A 24,798-nucleotide genomic window follows, 5' to 3' on the forward strand; every position below is an offset into this window, starting at 1 on the left:
ATGCAATACAAAATTAATTCTTGTCTGCAGACACGCAAATAAATTCCGTCCAGTGGAGGTTTATCTACCAAAACCCCTTTTGCTTAGAAAAAAAATGGATAATGTAGATGAGAGCTATATACTCAGTTCTTCCAGATAGAATCTTCAATAACAGCTCATATCGTGATTCTTTTTTTTTTTTTAATTTTTTTTTCAACGTTTATTTATTTTTTTGGGACAGAGAGAGACAGAGCATGAACGGGGGAGGGGCAGAGAGAGAGGGAGACACAGAATCGGAAACAGGCTCCAGGCTCTGAGCCATCAGCCCAGAGCCTGATGCGGGGCTCGAACTCACGGACCGCGAGATCGTGACCTGGCTGAAGTCGGACGCTTAACCGACTGCGCCACCCAGGCGCCCCATATCATGATTCATTTTAAGTGAACTTCCAGAGTATCATGCTCATTCATACATAAATGCAGGTAACAAAATATCTGGGCTATGCACCATTAATTTAAGGTTATCCTAGAGATCACCTGAGAGCCCCTCTTAAAACCTATTTACCTGTGATGTCTGGAAAACAACTAACTTTCAAGAGGAAGCCTTGAGACCCTTATCCAAAAAAAAAAAAAAAAAAAAAAATGCAATGATGGACTGAATGTTAACTAGTGGACTCAAAGTTCCTTAAAGACAAAGACCACTTTGGAGCGTACTGAAGCACTCTGACTAGGTTTGTTTGAGCAGAGAATCTCACACGCTGTGCAAAATTTAATACAAAAGGAAGTCCAATGGCCGGCAGAAAACGTGACTGAGAACACAGATAGAATCAAAATGCACGAATATTACACAGTTTGAGTGGCAAAATCAAATCCCATGAAAACACGGGAGAAAAGCATGCATTGTCAAAACACGGAATTCCCAGGGACCAAAGCTAATTACGAATCACACCTGCCTTGCTACTGATAATTTACTATTACAAGTACTGCCATCCAATTTTTGCCATCACTATACAGATTATTATGGAAGATTCACATTCAAAAAGTTGTTACACATTAGTTCACAGATTACTCATAAGCTGTACAGCACATAAGTATTGGCACTCCGTTCGGCAGCTAATGTGGGGAACACGATGATTTAAGAGTATAAAGCAGAGGTTGCAAACTGATGCCCCCCAGAGAAGGCTGGGCAGGGGGCACCAGGTTAGTAAAGCAGACTGGCTATAAAGCTGTAGGTGGTGGTGGGGCCTGCAATTAAATGCAGACTCTACAACCTACCTGAAGGTGGTGAGCAGTTATTGATTCCAGCTGGGTGTGGTCATGCACCGATGGAGGACCAGCGTCGCTTGATCTGATTTTGGGGAGCTCGCATTCTGAGTTTCATGTAAAATCTACGGATTTTGGCAAATGATTCAAAGCACAATTCGGAGCATGTGTAGACCAAACAAAACAAGTCTACTGCCCTGACATGGCCACAGGCTACTCGCTTATGACCTCTGGTTAAGAAACCAGAGAGAATCCAAGAAAAGCAGAAAAGCAGATGGTACAGTGGACAGAGGGGGAACTGAGTTAACTGGAAAACTCAGGGCCACTGGACATACCCTGTTACGAAACATGGGGCCAAACATTCACGCTTCAGAATGATTTTCTCTTTTCCTCCTCACTATATTTCCGGTAACTATGAAGTGTCTGGAGTTGGTAGTTTATATATAGTATTTATGTATTATATACTTTAATAGTTTGGACCCGTTGATTTCTAGGTTTTCTTTTGGGTTTTACAGTCCTTCAAACAACAGGAATGGTATAAATACCTCCGATGAGGAAACATGGTAGAAATTAGGATTCATTTGACATAAAGAATGGAAGTCAAAGGTGTCTTGGAGCCTTAAGAATTTTGAAGGACTGACGGAAGTACTCTAAGCACATTTATATCTCTATCTCTATCTCTCTCTCTCTCTCTCTCTCTCTCTATCTATCTCCTGAGAGCCCAAAACAGAAAAATGGGGGGGGGGATGACAGAATATCTGATTAGCGAGGTAGAGTATTTTCTGGCTCATAAGAGTAAATCTGTTAGGGAGATTATGAAAGTTGATGTTGAATACACTATCATCAAATGCTTTTTTGGTATTTAGCCAGGCATCCAACCAAGACAGTTTTATCATTCTTTGGAAATCTACAGTGATTTTCCAATACTCTCTCTTTTTTTTTTTAAGTGTATTTATTTATTTTGAGAGAGTACATGCGAGAGAGCAGGGGAGGTGCAGAGACACAGAGAGGGAGAGAGAGAATCTGCACTGACAGCATGGAACCCACGAACTGTGAGATCATGACTTGAGTCAAAATCAAGAGTTGGACACTTAACTGAGCCACCCAGGTGCCCCAACACTCTATTTTTAAATAATACACATTACATCACATCAGTTAGAAAGCTATAGAGCTGTGGTGGCCACAGACATGGTGATGTCATCGAGGACAAACCACGAGAGCCCAGGGATGACAGACTAGGAGGCAGTGACTGGCAGATTAGGGAGACTGGTTACTGTGAAAGCAAGTGAGCAAATAAACAACTATGTGGGGGAATCACCTTTCTCACTGTTGGACACAGGGTTTATAAATTTGGAAGAGGATAAGACTAGAAAGAACCCCAAGGTTCTCAAATGCAACTGAAGGTATCGTGTGAGCTTGCGTTTTTTTCCAATATATATGACATAGTAGAAATACGAGTGTGTGTGCGTTTGTGTGTACACATTCATACCTTCACTCTCTCCACTGAGAATATTAAAAGCAAGAATCTCTCAGTAGCAGTGAGCACATTTTTTCCCCCAGACCTTTATTTCTCAACACCTTGGAGAAATGGCTGATCCCAAAGCTGGAGTAGGGAACATAAAGGATGATCCTGGGATATCTTCACCCAGATTTTTTTTTTTTTTTAATGCTCAAAGAAGGATGGGAATAGGTCAAGAGAACCCAAGAATCAGCTTGCAGAGATTTCCACTAAAGAGATCTGAGATTATCTGAGCATCAACTATAAGCAAATGAGAAAAAAAAAAAAGTGGGAAAGAAAAGAAAGTTCTTCCTTAGAGTAGAACGCCAAGTAATTAACGTGGAAGGAACAGTAGAAATAGAAAGGTGCCCATTTGGAACCTATTAAATTGTGGCTAATTCAGGCAGGTCTCATCCATGGATGCCAAGGCTGGTGGGCAGATTTTGATGCAGCACATTGGTGACAATGGATATTATTATCATTTCAGAGCATCTCCTTACAAAATACTTACTAGTTTCAAAGGAACTGAATGATGACCTTGGGTGGAGAAACATGGCTAACACCAACTTGACCAGTGAATCAAGGTTAATGACGACTAGTGGAGTGAAGGGTTACCCGTGGGTGCCCCCTGATACAAGCCACTAATGAGCAGAAGTAACTAATGCTGTTTTACTGCCAAAACAGGACAGCTCAAGTCCGGTATGAAAGAAACATTGGCTGGGCCACTCTGAAGACGCTCCTCCAGAATGAAAGGCCTGCACTCTTTAAAACTCCAGGTCATGAGAAGCAGGGAAAGAGAGAAGTCGTTCCAGACTGAAGGGTACTAAAGCGATATGACAATTAAACGCACAGTGAGTCCCTGAACTGGATTATACACCAAAACAGAAAGGAGAGATCGTTGGTTCAGTTGGAAAAATTCGAATGAGGTCTGTGGATTAGACAACGGTACTGGATGAGCGTTGAGCTCTTGATTCGGATAGTGGCGCTGTGCTATGTTGAAGAGTGTCGTTGATTTAGTGAAATGGTTCAGCGAAAACACTCAAGTTTTCAGATGTGATTTGGTATCATAGCTACAATTTGCTCTCAAAATTCTTGTAACTTGATGAGCTCTGAGAAATGCACAGAATTGTGAATTACTATACCATCCACAGAAACTAATATAACACTGTATGTTAATTGTACTTCAATTAAAAGAACTCTTTCAATTCTTCGGGGGCGCTTAGGTGGCTCAGTCAGTTAAGCGTCCAACTTCAGCTCAGGTCATGATCTCACAGTTTGTGGGTTTGAGCCCCGCACCGGGCTCTGTGCTGACAGCTTGCAGCCTGGAGCCTGCTTCGGATTCTGTCTCTCTCTCTCTCTCTCTCTCTCTCTCTCTGCCCCTCCCCCACTCATGAGCTGTCTGTCTCTCCTTCTCTCTCGAAAAGCAAACGTTAAAAAAAATTTAATTTTTTTAAAATTCTTAGAACTTTCAGGTAAACTGAAATTATTCAAATTAAACAAAAAATTACAGAAGTTACTTCTAACATACATGGTAAGAGAATAATAGGAAAAGGAGGGTGGTGTGAAAACAGAAAATCTGAACTGCTATAAACTCAAATCTTTTCAGAGAAAAAGAAGGCAGTTTTATTAATTTTACTTGCCATTTATAGCTATAATCGTATGATATGTCATTTATTATAGTAGAAGATATTCTGACCACTCATTCCCTAAAACGGCTCAATTACACAGAAAGGAGAAATGCCAAGATTGGGTTAACGTCAACGTTTTTGAGAATTTTCCTCAGCACATGAGAATTTCCCATAGATATGGAATGCTCAGTCTGGACCACCTAAATACTGCTCACAAAGACAGAACTGTAGGCACAAACATCTTAAAGTAAATGATAAACACATGAATCTACCAAGGGATATTTTCACAGCGCTGTAACTTTAAACTTCTTCATGTGTTGAGAAAGTATCTTTTTAAAATAACTCTGGAACTGTTTAACATTAAAAATGAATGTGTTTATGTGCGGCATTTATGGAATGCTGGCCACCAAAGAGACATTCACACAAATGGTAAATTTGCTTCTGAATTGATCCCCCATGACCCTAATGTATTTTTATTCCTTGCTAATTAGTTTTTGTCTCTTGCAAATAACCCTGCCTTCTCTAGAACACTTTACTCTTACTGCATTTTTTTTTTTTTTCACCAAATGCAAGGTTAACTTTACAAAAGGTAAAGACACACTGCAAGTAACTTTCTTGGGACCTAGGTATTCTTGTGCCTACGTATTCATGTTCAGTTCTGTCAGACATTCTCCATACCTGGCAGTTATTTAATTCAGTTTAACCAAATATCATGGGTTAATAGGTTAAGATCATACTGGAGTTGCCAAGTATCATAATTTAAGGTTTATGAGGCCACAAATACTGAATTATTTCCAGAAATAACTAGACATGTCACAAAAGAATGTCATTCTCACTGCCTCTGGTATCGTCTCACGATATTGCTACTGGCAAGAATATTCTCAGGAATTTCTCATTTAAGGATGAATTATGAAAAACAAAATATATCAGCGAGACCTGGCAGGATATAAAATATTCCACTTATGTGAATATATAATTGACTAAAATGCTCCCCCTTTTGCCAACTGGTGCAGCCACTCTGGAAAACAGTACGGAGGTTCCTCAAAAAGTTAAAAATATAACTACCCTATGATCCAGTAATCACACTACTAGGCATTTACCCAAAGGATTGAAAACTACTGATTTGAAGGTATACACGTACCCTGATGTTTACCGCAGCGTTACATACAATAGCCAGTGTATGGAAGCGGCCCAAGTGTCCACCGACTGATGAATGGATAAAGAAGATGCGGTGGATATATACAATGGAATATTACTCAGCCACGACAAAGAATGAAATCTTGCCATTTGCAAAACGGAACTGTGGATGGAGCTAGAGCGTATTATGCTAAGGGAAATAAGTCCGTCAAAGACAGACAAATCCATGTGATTTCACTCATATGTAGAATTTGTGAAATAAAACAAATGAGCAGAAGGGTTGGGGGAGAGGGGAGTGGGAGGGGGGAGAGAGAGAGGCAAACTAAGAAACACACCCTTAACTATTGAGAACACACTGATGGTCACCAGAGGGGAGGTTGGGGGGGGGGGGATGGGGGAAACAGGCGATGGGGATTAAGAAGTGTTCTTGTCGAGATGAGCACCAGGTGACATATGGAAGTGTTGAATCACTATATTATACACCAGAATATGACACTGTTGTGTTAACTGTTCTGGAATTTAACTAACAGCTTAAAAACAAACAAAAAACTCTAATAAGGGTGATAGTAAAGACAAAGATGTATTTAAGAAAGTTTAAGACAAAGATAATTTTTGAAATTTCATTAATACAGTATTTTTCTGTTGGCATCTACATAAACAATAATTAAAATTAAAAAAATAAGATGTTCCTCCTTCAAGCAGAATTTCAAGAAGTTCAAATGGATCTTACTTCTCAATTACACTCATCACTGATTTCGGTATTTACTTCTATAATTCAGTGTTATCATTATGAACATCAGTGTGAAGACAGTACAAGTGACATACGCCCCTGTCTGTGGGTTAAGACTCCGGGTTTGGGAGGATTGTATCTCTTAGTCCCACCACTTCCAGGAAGTCCAAAGCAAACGATAACTGAGTAAGCAGATGGTGAAGATATAGTCTGTATCAGTTATCAACCGGTGTGTAACAAATCATGCTAAAGTTTAGCAGCATAAAACAGCACAGCCTTAGTATCTCACAGTTTCTAGGAGTCTGGACTCGTTCTCCAGCTCAGCAGCTTTCACAAGGCTGCGGTCAAGTGTTTGGTGTAAGTTCACAGTCGACTCAGGGGTCAACAGAGAAAGGACCTGCTTGCAAGCTCATCTATCGGTCGTCGACAGGATCCAGTTCCTTGTAGGCTGTTGGACGGAGGTTGCCCTTAGATGGGCCTCTTGAACGTGCCAGCTTGCTTCATCCAAGCTAGCAAGGAGGAGAATCTACCAGCAAAATAGAAGCCACTGTCTTTTATGACTGAAGTATAGAAGGAACATCTCACTTTTGCCTTATTCTTTTCATTCAGGGGCAAGTCAGTAGGTCCAGTCCACATTTGGAGGGGATCATTTGGAGGGGATCACTCTAGACCACGAATACCAAGAGGCGGGGATCATGCTGGGAGCTGTCAGACTACACAGTTCTTTCTACAGATGAAAAAGTTTACATAATTTATATTTACATAATCGGAAATACATTTTTAAGAACTGTAAAATTATGAAATGTAACTTTAATATACATACGTATATTTAAAGTTTATTTATTTTGAGAGACAGAGAGAGAGGGAGAGGGAGAGAGGGAGGGAGGGAGGGAGGGAGAGTGAGCAGGGGTGGGACAGAGAGGAGAGAGAGAGAATCCCAAGCAGGCTCTGTGCTCTCAGAGCAGAGGGCAACGCCAACCCAGGGCTCAAACTCATGAACCATGAGAACATGACCTGAGTCTAAATCAAGAGTCAGGTGCTTGACTGACCCACCCAGGTACCCCTAAAATAAAATTTAATTTAATTTACATTCATATAATATAACTTACATTTATATAATTATAAATATATTTTTTTTTATTTTTAAGGAAAGAACTGTGAAAGTATGAAATATCAGCATGTATGCGAGATATATACCCCTATATACAATTATATAAATTCTTACCACGATGGTCCTTCACATTCAAGGAAAGTGTCTCATATCATAAACTATCACAGTAAAAAGGTGACATTTGAATAAAACGTGTGTATATGGTAACATAGTTGATTTTTTTTAACAGTGGGATATGAAATTAAATCATATGTCCCTGTCACTCAACCATGCCTTCTAAAGGGTATTTAAATGAATAACATTAAAGACACGGAAGATAATTTGACACTAGGTAAAGAATAAGTAAATGCAAACTGACAGGAAATTACAATCATTTTTAACGAAGTGGTGAATATAACAAGCCTAACTTTCAGACCTAAAAGCCCAAGAGCAAATCTCCAGTAAACCATTGGAGGGCTCCTCCCCCGGCTTCTGCGAGGAGAGGCGAGGGCTGTCCCAAACCTAAGGCTGTGTGTGTGTGTCCCCGGGGAACTTCCTGAAGGCATGTCAGAGGAACGAAGAGACCACGAGTACTTCTCGGGACGCTGCAGGACCTTGACGTGTCAATACTGAATATTCAACACACGCCCAACTTTCTCTTCAAAAGACTCGAGTCCCTTTTACAAATACCAGGTGGGAGTGTGTTTGCCTGCGGTTTTACTTGGCCGGAGTCTGACGGTCAGGGCTACTTTCAAGTACAGCAAAACAACTAAGTGTCACATTGAAGGCAGAGAAGGCCGACAGAGACCGAGCCTCCCTTAAAATCTACTTTGCCCCCTGACCTTATGCTCCAGGCCCCCAGGCAATGGAAAAGGGCGTCAGGAGGCGCACGGAAGCTACCCAGCGCCCAACCAATAATGCTTACATCTCCTCTCCCTCCCTCTGGTTGTGTGGGGCGCGGAAAGCAGGGAGCGGGGAACCGTCTACATCCTTCCCGACACCCACGCCTAGCATCCATCAGCATAGCCCACTGTGGTCTGTGTGACACGAACAGCTCAGGGCCAATTGTATCCGTTCAACTCTCTGGTTGCCAAGCTCCCGGATTTGGCACATTCACAGGGGACAAGGCGGTGCTGTGCCTTGAGGGAAGCCAGACCCGAAGCAGGAGGGTGTCCAGCCAGGGCAAACACTCCTATGCTCTACTCCTACCGCAAACAAGCCTTCAAAGGATTAGCCAGCTTGGACAATGACCATTTCATCACTGACCACTGTGGGCACAGAAGGAGGCTTCTCCCTGCTAATCTTATGGATTGCATAAGAACTCCAGGCTTTTGTACAACTTGGAGGACTGGGAGGTGGGGATCCCCCTGTAATGGTGGTGGTTTCATTCCCTGCTTGTCTTGTGGGAAGGGGTCTTGGAACAAATTAAATTTTACTTAGTGAAACAAAAGAATGTGACATTCCTTACACCCATATTGTATATTAAAATTCAAACCCGATGCATATATTCTTAGAGGCAGAATGAAGAAATTGCTGTTTTGGAAAGTTAAGCCACTTACCCCAAGTGAGTAACCCAGGGAGCTGGGACCCAGATCCTGATTCCTGATCTGGCATTTTCCACCCTCTCTAATTATATTAGTTCTTAATTCTACCACTAGATATTTCAAATCATTTCTAGTGAACTAACATCTAAATGATTCAGTATTCATTGGATTAAATGTATACTTGAGAGCAAATTAGATTGTAACAAAGAAGAGATGTTTTCATAAAGATGCTAAATAGATATTAATTTACAAAACAGGATTTATGCACAGGAATTTTTACTAGGTCCTTCTACCAGGTACTAATTAAAAGAAAAAGATGAATGAGATTGGATTCTATCCTTAAAATATACCTAAAACATGGGAGTTCCTGGAGGACAGGGGAGGATAAATATCTTAAAAACCGGGGAGAATAATTCAGGGAAACTACCTGATACATGTTTTAAGACTTAGTTCTGTGACTGATATGCTAAATTAAACCACATGTATTTCCAAAATAAAGACGCATACACCCCCAAACTTACTTGTCCACACAACTCTTTTCCACAAACTACCCAACAGGATCAGTATATGTGAATAACTGCTCTCTTACTCCCCAAAAGTAAAAACAAATATCTTCTTAAAATAATTACTAAGGAAATACTATCATAGGTGAAATGTTTTTAACTTCGAGACAACCCATAATAATCTGACATTATGAACTTAAATGAAACACGTCTTTAATATTGACATCCAGATTGATGCTAACAAAACAGTAAGCCAGAAAGTATAATTAGCACCATAATTAAAATCTTATTATTTCAGGTATTGTCAATAATAATCACTGAGTGGACAAAGACACCTATGTACATTAGTTAGCAGTGTCTCTTGATGATTCTACTGCACTTGAATTTCTAAAACTATGTTTAAATTTACTATATTTTGACAAAATCCCTCAAAAATATTGCATGTTGAGTGTTCATCTAAGCAAACCTTCAACAAGTTGTTATTCGGTTCTTACTAAATGCAAAATGTTTCTATAAAACAAGTCATATGTCCATTTAAACATAAGGCAATGTTTTGGGGCGCCTGGGTGGCTCAGTCGGTGAAGCGTCCGACTTCGGCTCAGGTTATGATCTCACAGTCCGTGAGTTCGAGCCCCGTGTCGGGCTCTGTGCTGACAGCTCAGAGCCTGGAGCCTGCTTGGGATTCTGTGTCTCTCTCTCTGCCCCTCCCCTGCTCATGCTCTGTCTCTCTCTGTCTCAAAAATAAAGAAAATCATAAAAAAAAAAAAAAATTAAACATAAGGCAATGTTTTATTAAAAAAAAAGAAAAAAAGTTCCCCAGATAAAACTTTAAAAGGTTGATGATGAAGTAGTCAGGTGTCAGCCATTTTCCTCATTTTCCTGAAACCCTAGATGGAGATCCACCTCCACTGCTGACATCACCTGATCTCAAATCATCCAGAGCCTAGGATCAACTCCCTTCATTCTACAGGCTGCCATTTTATTTTTATTTATTTTTAATTTTTTGTTTATTTATATTTGAGAGAGAGGGGGGACAGAGCACCAGCGGGGGAGGGGCAGAGAGCGAGGGAGACACACAATCCGAAGCAGGCTCCAGGCTCTGAGCTGTCAGCACAGAGCCCGACCCGGGGCTTGAACACACAAACCATGAGATCACGACCTGAGCTGAAGTGGGACGCTTAACTGACTGAGCCACCCAGGTGCCCCACAGGCTGCCATTTTAAAGTAGTGAGCCTGGTCATGAACCAATGAAGATCGTGCTTGCAGCAGAAGCTACACGGTTGGAAAATGCAAACAATTTTCTTGCAATCTGGTAGCTGCTCTGAGGAGCTAGAAATTTGGTGGCAATTGGTGTCATTTGCTGGCAGTTGCCAACCAACTGTGCATTGCCTTGTGGAGGAAAACAGTTCAAGATAGTGGGAGAAGGGAGTGGCTTATATATAAAGCAAACTCTTATAACTCCAGAAGATCAAAGCCTGAACCAAATAGGTGAGAATTGTTCACTTAGAGGGTCATCTAAGGGAGAGTTATCAAGGGGCGTTACAAAGCTTGCTAATTCCATTTGAGATTCAACACTAACCAAGAAAAAAAATATAGAAACCGAGGGGCCTATTTCCAAAGAGTTTAAGGGAATGTGTTACATTTGTCTTCCTTCTGTGGCAAGTACCAGCTAGGTAACCACATTGCTTGAATAGACAGGCCTCCTGACATTCTGGTTTATCAGAAAGGAGGAGTTCCTAAGTAGAATGGAGGTAATAATAATTCAGAAAGGAAATCAGGAAACCATGATTCTGATTACAGAGTCAAGATGCAGACCCATTATTACAAAGATCACCCAGTAAAAGGACACAGTATAAACTACAAAGAGAAATAAAAAGCCAGTTTTCCTGTAGCCCCTCTCTAAGTGTGCAGACAAGAGGCAGAGAGAATAAGGAAGCGGCCCCACTGAAGAGTCACTGGAAAATAGAGCACATCTCTAAGAAATAAATCTGATATTTAAGAGAAGGGCTCTCTCCTACGGAATCTACATACTGAAGTCCCGTATGTTGCATGAGTAAACGCCAGGTTAATACGGAGGAACCACTCCTAAATTCTGGGAAATGCGATTTATCTGAGAAGAATAGGTATATGGAGGGTGACTGATGGTGTTGTGGACGAAAGGACCATTGCTGAAGCGTGCTACTTTCCTGAAGCAAATACCCAAGAAACAGCAGCTCGCAGCGACTACTGTCCACTCCGGACTGCACTCAGAATCAACACGACCACCAGAAGAGGTCAGGAAGAACATCTAAGAAATATTTAAAAGTATCCAGTGGGAGGCAAACCATAAGAGACTCTTAAATACAGAGAACAAACTGAGGGTTGATGGGGGTGGGCTAAACGGGTGATGGGCATTAAGGAGGGCACTTGTTGGGATGAGCACTGGGTGTTGTATGTAAGAGATGAATCACTAAATTCTACTCCTGAAACCAATACTACACTGTATGTTAACTGACTTGGATTTAAGTGAAAACAAAACAAAACAAAAACGTACCCAGTAATACACATAAGAAATAATGAATTTAGAAGGGGACCAAAAACAATACAGATGCTTATGAACTCAGATCTCCATAGATTAATGGACAGAGCATGGAAAAATAAAGTGAATTTAGGATTACAATACAAGGTAAGAAATACTGACTCCTAACTCTTTAAGATAAAACTTAAAATTGATATAAGATAAAAATGTGGGCATTATTGAACAGGAATAGATATGGGCGGGGGGAGGGATAGATTGGTGCTACATGTCTAAAATATATCTTCTTATTCCTGATAAGATGTATAGGGATAAATAATCTGACACATTGTAGGTGATTAATACATATCTGCTAAATGGATAAACGAGAAAAGAGAAAAAAATCAATAAGACAAAAGGGAATTTTTTCAACAAATACAAAAAGCCAGCTAGAGACAAATACACCAAGATGAATGAAAATTTAAAAATGCTCATTTCAAAAGTTCAAACATAAATGAGAGAACATTTCTGACAAAAAAGTGACAAAGTATTGAAAGCCAAAGTCATTGGATATTAGAGAGAAAACAGGGAACATATGAGATATGATCTTGAGATATACTAAATCATCCAAATGAAAATAAAGTGCAAAAATAGAGGACAATTGAAATGAAGAATTTTAAAAAGGAAAGGGAGAAACATAGCCACAGAAAAGCCATAGGGGTCCACAGGGAATTTCTGGGGACAGTCAGACTTCCTGGATTAATAGTTTCCAGCCGAGGCAGCTGGTGAGCATTCTTCCAGGGCAGGGAACAAAGGGGGAGCGAGGCATGTGCTATCCGTATGCCCTTCACCTTTATGTTGGAGCAGAGAATCTCCCATCTCATCCACTGTATCTCCGGTAATTTCATCACTGTAGGAACCACTGCAGAGGGGCCAGTGCTTATACTGATGCACACCAGGACCCCGAGCCCACCACCGTCATTGTCACCACAGTCATAATAGCACGTCCTCAGGAAACGTCTCCAGGCTCTTGGATCCCTAAGAAAATTAATACACACCATGTAGAAATTTAAGATCAGGGAAGTGGAAGCATATTGGAGGCCATCGTCTAAAAATGGGAACGGGAGTGATACCATCTGACCACAGGAAGGAAACGAATCTGTATTTCTATAGAACACCAAAACCGGCATGGAGGAAAGATCCAGCAGCCACGGAGGAATCCAACTCAAGGCAGTCAGCTAAAACCAGGGTCTCAGACACGTTCTTTTGGTCTGCACTTCATTCGTGAGGAAAGTACGAGAAGGAATAAGGATACAAAACACTGCTGCACAAGTCAGAGTTTGTGTTAAAGCTGAATGAGATTGAGTGGCCACAGTAGCACAGGAATAGGGCAGAGGTGGGGAGTGTTGACTGTTCAGTACCTTTGGATTAAAAATAAGTAAATCAAACCTTTGGTTAAAAATAAACAGAATTCTCTGCCTTGAGATTCTAAAATGAAAGGCAACTCGGGTAGAATTTTTTTCTCTTTATAGGTCTCTACCTGACCTATAAAGAGTCAGGTGGACTCTTTATAACACAAAGATAAAATTATCCATAAGAGAAAGAAAGAGAAGAATAACAGAATCTTAAAAACAATAGTAAGTTCAGAAAGAAAATAAAAGCAAAAACAAAGATAAATTTAAGAAAATTCTCACGGCTTTCATAACAGAGTCACAGAAGCCATGGACCACGGGAGTAATGGCAAGATGTTATCCAAACCTGAAATTAAGAATAAAACTAAAAGAAAGGTAGAATGATGAATGAGATAAGCCACTTGCAGGAAGAGCTCACTCTAACTGATAATCTGTACATGAAATTGCTGACTTGCGTGCCCTTCAGGAACGCATGTCCGGAATGCAATCTCACGTAACAGAAGCTTAAACCTGACCAACTCTACGCATCTGGAGAACTGAGTGCATTAATAGAAAGTGGTGACCGGTCAGCCAAGAGCCTACAACTTATGACCTTAGATACCAAGTGGTTTGCAATACAGTCCTGTCACCACACCTTGCTCAGATCGAATCATTCTACCTCCTTCACTCATTTATGGCTCTTTTCCGAGCTCCTCACTGTTTGTGTTCCAAACCCAACGAACTCTCTCTGAAATGTTGTATTTCATGACCCGGCATACGTAGAAGCGTCACTGCACTCAGCAGACCAGGATGAAAGTCCCGATTCTGCTTAATTACCGGCTCTGTGGTCTGATGGCAAATCACTTAGCTTCGCTTAAGGTTGTGAGGAACAAGAGAAAGGGTGTGTGTGAAAATATTCTGCAAACCGTAAAGCGCTATCCAGATGTAACTTTCTGAGTTGAACATCTATTGCTCTGAGGGGTTTTCTGTGTGTGTGTGTGTGTGTGTGTGCCTTTCACAGATGAGTAGCTGAGTAACACGTTCCTGTGGTGTGAACAAGCCCCACACACTTAACGCTGGAGTTCCGCAGACCTGAGTCAGGCTAGGTGTGGTTGTATGGCTGCTACAACAATGTACTTTTGTGCCCATTTCTAAAAGGAACCTACCTGCAACCCAAGTTAGCCTTCTCCAAAAACACCTCTGCACTGAGAGCTGACACAAGTCACACAGACTCTCTGTCATGAAAGGCACACAGAGCATAGGCTTTGCCTAAGTCATAATTTTCAGGGTTGTTTTTTCCCTCCTCTGCAGCTGTTGAACAGAGTGGTTCTGATTAAGTCATACCATATCGTGAGAAACGTCGCTTCACAAGGGTGCTACATTCTGTATTTCCCAGCACTTTGATCCCTGCTCACTGGGCCTTTGATCTCTGAACAGGATGTACAAGGTTGACTAATCAATGCTTCCCCTCATTTTTACTTCTTTGTCTGTTCGCTGTTTATATTTAAATCATTGACCAGAATAGGTGAATATGCATGACCTGTGTCTTCACCCATTTGGTGTGTACGTCTTCAGAAGACAGAAGGAAGAAAAAGGCCTTCCAATTCTCAGCTAGGTTCTCGGTGAAGTCAGCGTTGGCCAGGAGTGCAGAAACGGTGCGCCCTTCTTCCCCTTTGAAAATGTGGGTCACTTTCCAGAGAGTACAGGAGGACGGCGCAATGGATGAAGCAGACCCACCTACCCCACCCCAAACCTGTAGAAACCAGAGCACAAGTCCCTGTAATCTCAGGTGAGCATGGCGAGGGATGGGTCTGCAGCAGGTCTGGTGACGAAACTATGACACGTGATACCTCTTATAAACACGAATGCGTCCCCTCTCAAGAGGCAGTTGTCCTCGGGCAGGTAAGAAGCCTACCACTGAGAAGAAAACGAAGAAGATACAAAAGAAAGAAAGAGACAGAGAGAGAGAGAGAGAAAGAAAAAAGAAAGAAAGAGGAAGAAGGAAGGAAGGAAGGAAGGAAGGAAGGAAGGAAGGAAGGAAGGAAGGGAGGGAGGGAGGGAGGGAGGGAGGGAGGGGAGAGGAGGGGAGGGACGAACAACCGAAACAACTAAATACTAGTGTCGAACGCAGGCACACCGGAAAGTACCGTCAGAGTGTAGAAAAGGAAGAGAGCCCTTGAGGGCCGGGTCGTCAGGAGAAGACTCCTCACAGGAAGTAGGTTTCGTTGGGTGGGACAGGTTCCAGACACTGGGGACTGTGTGCAGAGTTTCAGAGCTGAAAGTGCCTAAGGGCAGGTCTCGGGCCCGGGTGACCAGAGCAAGCCAAGAGTTGGGAAATGACTGGTGCCAACTGCCGAGCAGGTGCTCCTGGAAAGTGAATCATCCACACAGGTAGGCAGGACCCGTTTGGGCCCTGAACCCTCATTTTAAACTAGTCGTGGAAAAATAAGCAAGTCCCTCTACCCACTGGGAACTGCGACTTCATCTCTAAGGATGGACTGGTTATCACACACCTCCCCAAATTCTATGTAGTAAGTAGAAGAACACGTGTCCTCCCTTCCTCTCTCTCTTTCCTCCCCTTGCTTTCATGAACTCAGTGATTTCGATAGCAGCGGCCCAGACAATTGTCAAGGGAATATCTCCGATACGTGCAGGTACTTTTAGACCATTCCTACTCTCTATCGACATGTGAGGAATCAATCCTTGCTTGAAGGTGATATATCTGTTGCTACCATCACCCCCCATCCCGCATCCTTCAATTTTTGAGGAAAATGAGCACGAGAGCGGCCGCATTGAATTATACATGCAATATCCTGTTTTCCATATTACCTGTACCAATGGCTCATCAAATCAGACATGACAGAGGGCGGCTTATCGGACCTTTCCCCTTGATTCAGCATAGCCACTTCCAAGGTGGCCTGACACCCTTTACCAGAGAAAAAAGAAAGAAAAAATTCCAAACTCCACAATTCCATATGAAGAATAATAGCAAAAACTACTTAAATTGTCCCATTTCATACAAACCAAATCATACGTTGTTGGATCTTGGAAGAGGAATTCAAGATGACACTTGGAACTTCACACAGTCAACTGCATCAATCTGCAGACTAGGTGATGTGATTTACCCACAACTCCATAGCTAATTAATTCCCGGGCTTTCCACCCTGTGCTCTTTCCTCTGAATCAAGTCTTCCTCATTTATTAAACAAAGGAGTTGTATCTCTGAGGGTTTATCCAGCCTTTCAACCTATGATCTCCTTCTTTGTAAACCTTAGAAAGACCAAAGCCTATGAAACAGATGGCGTCAGTCTAACTTCTGTTCGTAAAGGACCACACCAGACTGGTGCGCTGTGGTTCACATGTTAAGTGCTAAGTGGCAGAACAAGTTAATGCCCTGTTGTTTGCCTTTGGAGGTAAAAATAGACCTGCAGCTCTCAGCCAAGTTCCTGTGGAGATTTGTCCACATCCCCAAAATACCACACATATTTGGCAACAGTGACAGATTATGTCCAAGCAAGGCCCAGATCTTGAATAGCAAGAGTATTTCGAGTAAAGAACAACACGCAACGGCAAAGCTCTCATTCCTACGTAGGCCACTTATCTCCTAGAATTGCTGTCATATTCGCTTCCTCTTCCCTTTTCCTGGCTTTCCCTGCCCTGAGTTCCAAAGTCTCCAAGAATGAACTTTCACCTTAAGTTATCCTCGAGATAGAATATTCATCACAAGTCAACAATTCATCTACCCACTGTTTTTTCTTTCTCCCTTTCCATATTTTGCAGATTTTCTCCTGAGATGACCAATCCATTAATGGCAGTATCTTCCCTCCACCCTTCCTTCCATTCTTTCTTTCCTTCTCTCTCTCTCCCTCCCCACGTAAGTGTGTGCATGGGTGTGTGCGTGCCTGTGGACATCTCTTTGGGTTGACGGGATTGTCCGGATAGGTATTCGTGGTTAGCACACACACAAATCCAAAGAAATAACTTGTACAGAAAGAAACACGTGTGCCTGGGGCCGCCATTTCATCTTCTTGCACTTATTTTTAGCTCCGGCCGCTGCATCTGCCCGATAAGCAATGAATGCCTTGCCCAAGCCTCCTCGGCTGGTCTGGCTTCAGCTCTCCCAACTCACGGCTCCTTCCCTAACTTGTTATTCCAGCCACGCTCTGTGCCTGTCCTGTGCCGGATCTGTGTTCTTCAAGAACGTTTACTGTGCTCTGCATTCGTGACTCTCTGGGTGTGTTCCAACAAGCAGTCCCTGCAAGGAATGCTTGTCGGAGGACGAGAGGGTTTGGCGGTCAAATAAGTTTGAAATCAAATGTAGGAGCTGAACCCAATCTGACTCCAGAGTCAAAACAGCTGTCGGAGAGATTCGTGCCACAACTGGGGAGATTTTAGTACACGCTGGGTGTTAGATCACATCAGGAATCATTGTTATGTTTTTTAGGTATGATCATCGTAACAGCGATAGACAAAATGCCCTTGTTCCTCAGGGACACGTGCCATGTGAAAAGGTGAAGTATCTCGAGTGTCATGAGGTCTGAAATTTGCTCTCAAGTGGTTTCAACAACAGAAAATAAATTTATCCTTTTAATCTAAAACTAGCATATTTACATAAACCATATATGGTTCAGGAAAAAATGCTTGTTATATATTTATATATAATGTGTAAACATGTGTTATAGATATCATAGGTATAACATTTATACATTATCTACATAGAAGTTTCCACATCAATATTAGTATAAAATATATGTACTAAAATGTTTGTCATATGTAAAGCAATACATATATTAGAGAGTATATATATATTTACGTATAATACACATGTTATTACCTTAGATATGTGTATATATTATATATAACAAACGTATGAATATCTAAATATATAGTTTTTTTAACCAGACCATCTGTCTGCACAAATATATAAGTAAATATAGAATGCAAACACAGGGGCGCCTGGGTGGCACAGTCGGTTAAGCGTCCGACTTCAGCCAGGTCACGATCTCGCGGTCCGTGAGTTCGAGCCCCGCGTCAGGCTCTGGGCTGATGGCTCAGAGCCTGGAGCCTGTTTCCGATTCTGTGTCTCCCCCTCTCTCTGCCCCTCCCCCGTTCATGCTCTGTCTCTCTCTGTCCCAAAAATAAATAAACGTTTAAAAAAAAAAAAAAAAAGAATGCAAACACATACAAAACATCACCATGCAGATTATGCAAATGTGTTATTTTCTGAAATGTGTTTACTTATTTTTTGCTAAACCATTTGAAAGCAGGTTGCATGCTGGGTTCTGACCAGCCCCGGGCACACAGCAGCCAGGTGCTGGGACCCAGTGTGGATAAGCACGAGGAAGGGCATGGAGCTAGTTCACAGGAGGGAACCTCTTCACGGGTAACTGAGTTGACTTGCAAAGAAAGAAAATGCCCTTTTATGCATTAGACTTCTTGACACAGGGAAGAAGGACTCGTTTGTGAGAGGTGGGGGAGGGGCGTCCCACTTGTAGCCCAGTGTGAGGGCTTCCAGACTTCCACAGGAAGAACCTCGCTTCTTACCGCACCCCTTAAACTACTGCCTACAGGGAATGCACTACTAATTGCAGAGTGGTCAGGGTTGGGATGCATGATGAAAAGGTTTGTTTTTGGAAAGAAACTTCCTTATTTCACTTAGGTTCTTGTGAAAGATGTTTCTGATGCGGGCCAAGGAGCCAGACAAAGGCTTTAAGCATCTAGTCCAAAAAGCAGAGTTCGAACAGTAGATAGTCACTCTAAAGACATGCACACAAATTAAAGTGACCCTGTAATGTGACTGATAAGTAAGGCACTGCTATTCCGTTTTACCTCTTTTTTTGTTTTTCCTTAGGAGAAAGAGGGTGAGCCCATATTTGTTTCTGGAAGGGAGAGGGCTCTGAGGTTCCTCTTTGAAGCCTTAGGCAAATTCTATGACTTAGTCAACTACCTCTGTATCGCCTAACAATACCAATTTAGCTCAGAGAGTCTCTGTGAATTATAAATTACTTATAAAAGTAATTATAAACTACTTTGTCAATACAAAGTGCTATATAAATGCTTAATAATAGTCCTGTGAGCCACATGGCACCCCCTAATGGGAGCTTATTAAGGAGTTCCTGTTTAGCTGGGATTAATTCTAATTTTTTTGCCCCTTAAATGAAGCAAGGCGCTATGCCTGAGAAAACAGCAAGCACGGTCCTAGAATATTTTCATAGTTCAGGAAACATGAGATCCGGGATTGTGCTCCATCCGTCCTCGCGATCTCTGCTCTTTCTAAAACAAAACTGAAACAAACTTCAGTCTCGGGAGAAAGATGATTGGAAGGCTGAGCACAGGATTTCCTTGAAATTTCTTAGAGCCAGAGAAAGGAGGAATGTTCAGTGGGACAGAACAAAGTCCCCTACCGAGGTGGCACAGAGAAAAGGACCTACACGCCAATACACACACGTGTGTAAATTCTCCATTCATGCAGTGGGTTTCAAGAAATGCAGGCGGTCCCTTTGTAAGTTACAGGATTTAATCCTCACATCTACTTTTTGAGAGAGATGTTATGTTTCCCAAATCATAGATGAGAAAACTGAGGCTCTGAGTAGACAAGTAATTTACTCAAGTTCGCATGGCTGGTACATGGCAGAGCTCGGACTTGATTACAGGTATTTTCTCTGCACACAATTTCCTTGGATGAGAACATAAATTAAAAAGTAAACCAAATGTACAAACTAAAGACTCCTCCTCTGGGCATGTTCATAACGAAATCTTCGTATCCTTACCTTTCCAAATAAATCTCTGTGGGTACACGGTAAATATGTCTTGCTGAATGTGATACTGTGACTAAGTATAGTTGCTCATTTAGTGGGAACTCCATTGTTAGTTATTTAAATGTTTACAGTTCTTTCTTCAAAGTAAAATTCCATAGGATTTTGAAACACTGAGCTTTATACTGACCAGATGTATACTATTTTGCATCTCATAATAATGGCCATCTTCTAAGAAATTAGAGTGGAGAGAAAATACAGTATTTACTCCCTAGAAATGTCCACAACTCAGAGAAAAGGGAACTCTCACGCACTGTTAGTGGGAACGCACACTGGTACAGCCACTATGGCAAACAATATGAAGGGTCCCCAGAAAGTTAAAAACAGAACTGCCATACGGTCCCACAATTCTAACTCTAGGTATTTATGCGAAGAAAACAAAGACACTAATTCGAAAAGACGTATATGCCCCTATGTTCACTGCTTTACGATAGCTAAGATACAGCAGGAAATTAACTGTCCATCACTAGATGAAGGAAGAAAGAAGACGTGGCATATATAATGTATATAATAGAATATTGCTTAGCTATAAAGAAGAATGAGATCTTATTATCTGTGACAACATGGGTGGACCTAGGAGGTATCAGGTTACACAAAATACATCAAAGACAGACACCATATTATTTACATGTAGAATCTAAAAAACAAAACATATGAACACACAGAACAAAGCAAAATCAGACTCATAAATACAAAAAACAAACTGATGGGTTACCAGACAGGAAGGGGGTAGGGGGTCAGGGGAAGCAGGTGAAGGGGATTAAGAGGTATAATCTTCCGGCTATCAAATCAATAAGACACAGGGATGTAACATACAGCATAGGGAATATAATCAGTAATAATGTTAACAACGTTGTATGGTGACAGATGGTAACTAGACTCATTGTGGTAACCATTTCATAAGATATATAAATATGGAGTCACTATATTACATACCTGCAACGAATACAATATTGTATGCCAATTATTTGTCAATTTTAAAAAACTACAACAGAGATGTCCATGATCTGAAAGATGTATCAGACAAGCTTAAAAATGTCAGGCTCTGTGTCTAAAAGATGTCAGTGAACCAGCTGAGGAAACCTATCTTACAGAGGGTGTAACTAAAACACCAGCCAAAGAAATGCTCCCATTTGCTGGCAGAGATTGCATTAAGGTATGTAATATAATGGCAGAAAAGACATAACTTCCTTATTTTCATTTTTTTCTCTCTCCTCCATTCCAAAGGTGAGTCGTTTAAGTGAAAAGGAGGAGGAGGAAATTGAAAGCTGAGATGCGAAGAAAGCATAAAGCCGCAGAAAGAGAGCTTCATTTTATGGATTCAGATGGATCACATGAAGAGGCTGGGAGATTTTAGAAACAAGGCAAACTCGGAGAAGTGTAGAAGACCAGGGTAGATGTCACATTTTTAAGACGCGGGGTGTTCCAGAAACTGCACAATAATGGATTTACATAATTCTCAGGAAAAAAAGAATCTGAAACGGCTATTTAAGCCGATGGTTCGCAGGGGCTCACTAGGAGCAAGCACAGGTTTATAAAAAACACGTTATAGAGGGCAGTGTTTTTTCAACAGCAGTATTCATGACTATCAATCGATCGGTAAATTCAGGAAATGGTGTCAATCTGGTGAGCCTTGTTTCAGCAACACGGTAATCGAAGTCTAACATCGTTTCTCTGGAATGCTGAAGACCTCTCAGGACTGAGGGAGCCGAGTACATGGTTTCGTGGCCCCACGCTCACAGTCTCTGGGTAGGCGCACAGGTGCAGGAGGAGGTACCATGTGCGGGAGCCAGGGGTGCAGGCTCGCTCAAAGAAGAGCCGCCCTTTCCTCCAGACGCTTCACTGCCATCTGCCGGGACACAGGACAACCGTGCAAATCTATAACGACCATGACGGAAAGGGCGCCCCCTAGAGGTGTGTGGAGCCCAATGTACACAACCGGAAGCGGAACCCTGGTGTGAACCTTGGGTCCGAAAGCCCCGGAGACGGAATGCCAGATACCCTCTATCCACCGCAGTCCTTCCAGCTATTTTCTAAATGAAAAAACATTCATTTCTTTGGCTCAGTGGACTCCTGGCTTCATTTCTGACCCTTTTTAATACGTGTATATTTATTTAGAAGTAGAAATGATATGATGCACTGTATAAAACACCAAAATTTTAAAACAATGAGAGAAGAAATATAAATGTAGGTTCTAGTATTTTCTTCCCACACTGTACTCTGAAGACTACTGATTTAGATCCTAACGGCAGGAAGGGGGTAATCCTTGTTCTTTCTCAGAAAAAGGAAGGTGTTTTGTTTTTTTTTTTAACTGTGACCCTTTCTGTGTGCGTGTGCGCGCGTGCACAGGCGCACAAACACCCAAGTGAGAACGTATGGGTGAGGTGAGCGTTCAGGTGGCGTAACGGATGCTTTTCTCGGAATACGTTCCCAGCCAGTCCACAGGGACTTCCCAAACGGGAAATCACATTGGTAAACTATGGGGCTGACTGTTCTGTTATCCACGCTCAATTTTCCAAGGATGGTCTGCTCTCAAACCCTCCTCCGGAGGTTCACAAGCTACCCCAGGCACCGAGCTAGCTCCATCATTAGTGTCAGACGTGATTCCTACTCTGGAGGGCCACAGACCAGAACCTGCTATTTCCTTTCTTTTCTTTTTTTTTTTTCTCCAGGTTTCTTTTTATCTATTTATTTATTTTTGAAAGACAGAGCAAGCATGTGTAGGGGAGGGGCAGACAGAGAGAATTTGAAGCAGGCTCTGCACTGACAGCAGCAAGCCCAATGTGGGGCTTGAACTCACAAACTGTGAGATCATGAGCCGAACCAAAGTCGGATGCTCAATGACAGCCACCCAGGCGCCCCAGGACCTGCTATTTCTAAGCCAGTTCTCCTCTTCTGTGCTGCTGTGGACGCTTGAAAAGTGCCCTGCAGACACAGAAGACTCTGGTTCTCTGTCACTGACAGGGAGGGCAGGACAAGGAGCCCTCTGGTTCAGTCCACTCTCTCAAGCGTGGTACGAAAAGCGAGCCATATCTACTGTCGCTCTCCAAATCACTGGGTATGCAGAAGGGTGAAATTTTTATACTTTGTCCCTGGTTTTTTGTGTTCTTTTTTGTTCTGAATAATGGCATAGGGAACATGTGTACTATGGAGTCAGACAGCCTAGGACTGAATCCCTCCTCTGTCATTTAACAAGAAGTGTGAACTGTAACGTTTAGGTTAAACTCCTGCAGCTTCACTTTCCTTTATCTGTAAAATGAGGAATGTTTATACTGCCAAACATGCCCCTGGGGTTGTCCTGGAGGCTCTTCCTACAACGCCCAGGACCGTGGTTCAGTTCAACAAACGCTAGCCCTTCCTCTTGGCAGAGTTCTGGGACCATAGTTATTTGGGTCTCTTATCCAAAAACCTTGGGGCCAGATGTTTTCATGGTTTCCGTATTTTCAGATGAACTCTGTGAACTTTGGAAACATAGAGAAGAGACAGTGAAACTACATGGCTCTCTGTTTACAATTTTACTCAAAATCGGAACAGGATTAAAAAAAAAAAAACATCTCCTCTCTTTTCTTTTTAATTTGCTCACAGCACCCTTAAACCCGTTTTAAAGCATTCTGGCACCTCTGTTTTCAGCTGAGTTTTATTACTTGCCTGATAAGAGTCATCTGGGTTACTCATTAAAAACACAGATTTCAAGGCTTAAGAGAGCTTGTAATTCAGTAGATTAAACCCACGCTCCTGGACAGTGCCTGTCACAGATTACATCCGGGAGATCCCGCATTACTAGACAGCCCAGCACCGGCTCACCTGTGGACGCACCTGCCAACCCACCTGCTGGCCCTTAACACGGAGTCTGGAGTCTTCCGATATGTGGCTCCACCAGGACCCCACCACCGGGACAAGCCACTGGCCTCCTCCGTCCCCAGCCCTCGCTGCGACGCAATCTGGCCAAGCCTGAGTGGTGACTCCCTCCTGTTGTACCTGAATCTGTTTTGCCAGAATTCCTACTTTGCTCTGCCGTATCTAGGCCTCACTCCCTCCACTGATGATTTGTTACTGGTAGGTTCCCGCACATCCTCCTCCCTCTCTGGCCAATCCCATCCCATCCCATCCTTCTCAGGGATAAACCAAAGACACAGGACTCTCAAAGATCGACAGTTTTCAAAGCTGTTAGAAGAGACGCGCCTGGAGAGGGTGACCACCAACCTGAAGGAAACTTTAGCACTCGCCCCCTTCTGAACGTAGACGAAAATGAGCAATCAATGCTTTTTCCACAAGCAGATGGCACGGGTCGTAGGCACGGAATGAGTAACGGCACCTGAGAACAGAGTTCAACGTGCTCTCAGGCTGGAACGCTGCAAAATGTCCACGAGAGAACACCTGTCAGGGTGACTAGAAACCTCTGCAGTAACGAGGGAAGACCAGGTAAGGGAGATCAGCTGGGCACTAACTCATTTATGCAAATAGTTAACGGGCATCTACCAGAAGCCAGAAAGACCTCAGATTACCTTACCAACGAGAGGAGAAATACTTCTCCAGACCATGATTCCAGCAGAAACATCCCACCGAAAAATACATACACACGCAGGCATACGTATTTTCTTATGTATTCCATAGGAGTGTAGCTGCCAAAATTGTATCACATTTTAAAAACAATTTTTGCGACATAATTTCAGACCCAGAGAAGAATGCAGAGGATTCCCAAATGCACTTTACTCAGATTCACAAATCT

Source organism: Leopardus geoffroyi, chromosome D2, assembly GCF_018350155.1.
Source record: "Leopardus geoffroyi isolate Oge1 chromosome D2, O.geoffroyi_Oge1_pat1.0, whole genome shotgun sequence".
Classification (NCBI taxonomy): Eukaryota; Metazoa; Chordata; class Mammalia; order Carnivora; family Felidae; genus Leopardus; species Leopardus geoffroyi.